At 42.1% G+C, this 6,000-nt stretch overlaps 1 pseudogene; it reads right to left on the reverse strand.

The window, feature by feature from the left end:
- Positions 1 to 2,778, reverse strand: part of LOC149120125 (26S proteasome regulatory subunit 4 pseudogene) — a 116,753-nt pseudogene extending 113,975 nt beyond the window's left edge.
- Positions 2,779 to 6,000: the final 3,222 nt, after the last annotated feature.

Here is a 6,000-nt window from a genome sequence, read left to right on the forward strand (position 1 = left end):
CAGATTCCGGATCCAGACATGCCTGAGCTTCAAAACCGAGCTCCACTGCTCACTTGCCAATTATTCAATCAGGACCCTTTACTTAGCTAGGCTGTACTTCAGGGTTCTCATCTACACAGTGGACATAATAATACCTATCTTACAGGAATGTTAAAATAATTAAATGGGATTATATTTGGAAAATAGTTGGCCTAGCTCCTGGGACATAATAAGCATCTTATAACTGATGTTTGTGGTTGTAACTCAACAATCAAGTAAAAAACTTTAGCCATCACAGCAGAGTCATGGAGGCCAAAGACATGACACTTTAAAATAATTATAGTCCATGATAGGAAAAAGAGGGACTTGGCTAAGTGCTTGGCATCACTGGAAGGAAGGCAAAAGAAAGGTGACTGTCAGAATAGTCACTTCCTAAATGCAAGAAGGGCCAAGGCAGGGCCAGGCCCAAGCCTAGAGCTCCATTTGGATCTCCCACATGGATGGTAAGGGCTCAAGGATTTGGGCCGTCTTACACTGCCTTCCTAGGCATGTTTGCAGGGAGCTATATCATAAGAAGAACAGGCAGGCTTCTAACCAGAACTCCAGTATGGGATACTGGTACCATAGATGGTAGGTTAACCCACTGTGCCAAAATGCTGGCCCCTCATGCATTTTTTACCCAGTACTTATTGGTGCTTTTGTGGCAGAATGGCAGAACTGAGTAGGTATCACAAACTGTGTGACCCACAAACCCTAAAATACATTGTGATCCTTTACAGCAAAAAATGAACCAACCCTTTTCTTAGAGCCATGAGGAAACATTTTGTGTTAGTCTGCTGAGGTTATCATAGAAAGCAACCATTGACTGGATATCTTAAATGAAAGATATTTATTTACTTTCTCTGGAATTTAAAAGTTCAAGCTCAGAGTGGTAGCACACTCAGTCCTGGTGAGGACTGTCTTCCTGGCCTGCAGGCAGGGCTGCCTGGCTGTTTGCTCATGATGTAGGAGGAGAGAGCAGACAAGCTCGTTGATGCCTCATTTTTCTTAATGGGAAAGAACACACTTTATTGGGAAGCAGAATGCAGCAGTGACCAAAGAACATATCACACTCCAAGATACACAGGATGCTTGCTAACAAAAATCAGCTGGAACATGGGTTCCTCTGGGCAGCTTCCCCATACACACCTTCCTTAGGGGCTGGAAAAGCTCCTGCCATTATCTTGAAGGAGCTGTGGTCCACTGGAGATAGAACCCCTCAGGGGTGCCTAACTGTGTTATATAAAGAACAATCTCTTCTGGATTTTTTGAAATCCTCATTTGTTACTTTTTTTTTTTTTTTTTTTTTTTTTTTTGGACAGGCAGAGTTAGACCGTGAGAGAGACAGACAGTGAGAAAGGTCTTCCTTTTTCTGTTGGTTCACCCCACAAATGGCTGCTACGGCTGGTGCGCTGCGGCTGGCGCACCGCGCTGATCCAAAGGCAGGAGCCAGGTGCTTCTCCTGGTCTCCCATGTGGGTGCAGGGCCCAAGCACATGGGCCATCCTCCACTGCACTCCCGGGCATTTGTTACTTTCATTCTACATTCTCTCAAGGCCATCAGATCAGCTTTGGTACAAATTGCCTTGATGCCAGCACTAGTGAAGCCATCTTTGGCCATGATCATCTTGTCCAAGGTTACATCATCAGCCAGCATCATCCTGCTCATGTGAACTGGGAAGATGAGCTTCCTAGTCTTTTCATCAGGCAAGGAGAACTCAGTCTTTCTATCGATGCAGTCTGGCCTCATAGTGCTGGATCCAAAGCTTCTATTCAGTTTGTGGCCATAATAACTTTCACTCATCCTCTTCAATCAAACCCATCCAGTTGCTTCAACAGTTCTAACACTGTACATTGAATTTCTCTCATCACCAGAACTTGAGTCATATATTTTTGTCCCAATAGCACCAATTTCACCAATAACATGATAGCTTGTATACTTTTTTTGGCAACTCGAAAAAAATCCTGTACAAGCTCTGGACAATTGCCTGGGCACTTCTGAATAAGTTCAGAGCCAATCACTATCAAGAATGTGCCTAACATTTAGTTTGCTACTGCTTTGGCCAACAAGGTTTTACCTGTGTCAGATGGATCATAGAGAACGACCTTTTCGAGGGGCTTTATTCTTCTCTCTTCATAATACTCAGGATAGGGGAGAGGAAGCACTACAAATTCTTTAATTTCCTAAATTTGGTTGTCCAGCTCCCCAGTATTGGCATAGGATTCCTGAGGGTCCTTTTCCACCTTCATCACTGCAGCCAGGGGATGCGTGTCATCCATCAGCATCCCTATCACAGCATATACCTTTTGCTTGAGCAGGACTGAGCAGCCTAGTTCCAGCAGATCCTTGTCCACAAAAGGAAGGATCCCGATGTAGTGTTCCGACCCCACGGAAGCCAAGGTGATGGTGTGTTGTCATCAACGATCTCCTCCAAGACTCCTATTGACACTGGGGTCCCTCTCGGGTCATCGACTTTGTTCTTTCCTCCTCCTGCTTTTCTTCTAATGGCTTCATTTGTTCCTGATTTCTAATGAATTCTTCTTCCATAAGAAGATAGTCTTTCATCCTCACTAGCTTCAATAATTTTAGCCAGCGGCGAGGGTGAATTGTCTCCAGTGGCAGTTTGCTGGCAGCATCAGTCCCATTGTTTTCACCTTTTTTCACTCTGGTGGGTACTGGAGGTTCCTATTTCTTTTTCTTGTCCTTGCCATCTCTCTTGCCACCTTTAGAAAGATGACCTCCTCCCTCACTTTGACCCATTTCGACTCATCCTTGTAAGCTGCCACTTCCAGAAGTGCCTGGTGTCTTTTCTTATAAGGACATGAATCCCTTTGTATCAGAGCCTCAATTATAAATTCATGTAACTTTAATCATCTCCCTATGACCTAAGTATCCAAATATACTCATTTTGGGGATTAGAGCTTCAAGAAGATTTTTAAGATGACATAATTTAGTCCATAGCATATTTCAAGAATCTGAACTCCGAATGAGTCTGAAATATCCGTGTGCACCCTCCAAGGTGCCTTTCCAAACACATCTGGAGAATAGGTTGAAAACAAAGTACAGTGGAAACCATGCCTGCTGAAAATGGATAAAGAAAACTTGCCATGAATGTTACCCATAATGGCAAACCATTTGAGCTTGAAGAAAAATAGGGATGAAATGACTTCTGGAGGGCAGAACAAACTTCTCCATTGCAAAGGTAAAACACATCCATTAATCCATCCTCTAAAAGGCAGTTTCCATCATATGCATGCCGTTTCCTCTTACTCAGAAAAGCAGCAGTAAAACTATTTGAGGATAATCTATGACTAAGTAGGGTTAAAGATTCAAGCAAGCATTGATGGGTCAAAGTCAAGTTGCAGGCCTCATCATTCTTCTGCTATTTACAAAGAGGATATAACTGTATTTCTCCAACAACCACAGAGTATTTTAAGAGACACTACCTCATTCATCTTCCAAGAGTCCTTCCAAGTAATCTGTCCCACGTTTTATTTCTATTTCCTAAATGGGAAAACTAGGCCAAACAGCAGTTACATGCCTCTCCCTAGAGTGATTCAATCACTACAGGAACCAAAGATAGAATAATTTGAAATCCCTTGATCTCTACACATTCAACCATGAAATGGTATATTAAGGACTTCTCCATAAATAGAAAATGTCTAACGTTTATTGGATAAGGTATCAATAACTCTGCAATGATTGTGAGCATTTCCTGCCACACCAATATGGTAGATGACTCCCACACTTTGGTGCTTTTAGGGTTTCTCGTCTCAATTGTAAGTAGAGAAATATTAACAGTAGAAAATCAATTTTAAGCCCAAACAGGTTATGGTCAGAGCACAAAATATAGAATTGTGTTGAGATGCTAGTACCATAATGACTCAAATGGGCTCTAGTGCCATCTAGTGAGAGATCAAAGCAACTCATGGATCATTAAGAGGGTTGTTTGTCATCCTGGGGGTTCAAGAGGTTTGGATTCTTTCCAGATTAAAGATTCCTTGGGGCTTAATCTTGCTCCTAAGTAGGTGTACATATCTCTATTCAAGTTACTATAGAAATACATCAAGGGTTTAACTTGAATTCCTTGTTGAACATTCTTTTTCAATGACAAAAAAGTGAAAAGAACCAGCACTAGCAGGTGAATGACACATTTCAATCTATTCCATTTCTAGCTTTTTGGTTTTACACAACTTATCTAATTTCTCCAACATTCTTCATTAATATAAAAAAGTTAATGCCATTTCATGGGTAGTTATGATTAGTCAAGAAATAAAAGAAACTTGGATATCACTAAACAGTGATTCCCAGCAAATACCTATCTCATTCCCCAAAAACATATTTGCAATTTTTTGGCATAGAATTGGATTGGTTTGCTAGGCCTGCCATAACACAGCACTGCAGACCAGGAGCCTTTGAAAGAAGAAATTCATTTTCTTGGAGTTTTGAAGGTTGGTAGTCTGAGATCAAGGTGTCACAGGGTGGAATGCTTCTTAGGGCCATGTGGAAATGGTCAGTTCTAGGTCTGTCCCCCTGGCTTTCAAATGGCCATTGACTCCCTGTGTATCTCCACATCATCTTCACTCTCTGATTATGTCCAATCAAATTCCTTTTTTTAATTAGGACATCAGTCACACTGAACTAGGGCCCACACTAAGGACTCTGTTTAATTTAATTACCTCTTTAAAGACACTATCTCCAAATACTGTTACATTCTGAGGTATCTGGAGTTAGGACTTCAACATTTGAATTTCCTTTATAGAGGGAATGGGGAGGACACAACTTAGCCCATCACAAGCGCAAAGAGCAGAGGTAGGTAAGTGCCCACCCTAGGCCAGTATGACACAGCCACACTGCCTGCAAAGCAGTAAGTAGGAAAACACAGCCCTATAGGTGAAATGGAATATAGATTCCACTTGCTTTTGTTTAAGTTAAATTATGACATCTTCTTCCTATAGCAGCATATGTTTCTGAGGTAAAAGAAATTCTACAACATCATTTTTATAAATCATAGCAAGTCTTCAAGTACCTTTGGAAAATAAGGAGGAATCAAATGTTTACTATGGGCTCGGTGTTTGGTGGAGTGTTTAAGACACCACTTGGAATTCATCCCATATCAGAGTGCCTCAGCACAGCCCCAGTCCACTTCTGATCCCAGCTTCCCTTCTAAGATGCATGCTGGGAAGGCAACAGGTGATGGCTCAGGTGGCTGAGTCCCTGCCACCCACATGGCAGACTGGATGGGATTCCTGGCTACTGGCTTTGGCCTGGCCCAGCTCCCGGCTGTTATGGGCTTTGGAAGTGAACCAGCATACGGAGGATACCTCTCTCTCCCTCCCTCCCTCTCTCCCTCTGTGTGTGTGTCCTTCTGTTTTTTAAACAGAGGAAAGTAAATAAAAATGCATAAAGATCTATTTGTTCCACCCTGTGAAGGGATTCAATCTATTCCTGTTACTATGTTGCCTACCAGTGCTAAACCAACTTTGGGAAACTTCATTTCACTATTCAGCTGACTCAGGAAGGGCATTTTGTAACTTCTAGCTAATCTATAGTACAATTCAAAATCTTCAGCTGCTGAAAACTGCGCTCTCCAGTTTTTATTCCGAAAAAAAAAAAAAATGTGTCTGCCAGCACTTTCAAAAACGTATTTTGTGAGGTGCACATATGTTAATACTAGTATAGCAAAGACTGTCCACCTCGTTGCTCTCCTATTAAGCAGATTTCCCTTTACAATCTCCTGCATTGCCAGCCTCTGCACTTCAGGTTTAGAGAGAACAGAATTGCAGTGCTTTCCTGCCTGCTGTACCGTGACTTCAACACTTCTCCCCTTCCAATCTCTCCACCACAGCCATTCGCGTGCCTGGTATACAATCTCTCTCTGCCTGGGGCAACAAAATTGTCAAAACTGGAAATAATAAAACACAAACAGGAGCTTCAGAGTCCCAAACAATAGCACTCTCTAGTCATCATTATTACCTTCAT

Source organism: Oryctolagus cuniculus, chromosome 20, assembly GCF_051225735.1.
Source record: "Oryctolagus cuniculus isolate XC-2025 breed Fujian yellow rabbit chromosome 20, ASM5122573v1, whole genome shotgun sequence".
NCBI lineage: Eukaryota > Metazoa > Chordata > Mammalia > Lagomorpha > Leporidae > Oryctolagus > Oryctolagus cuniculus.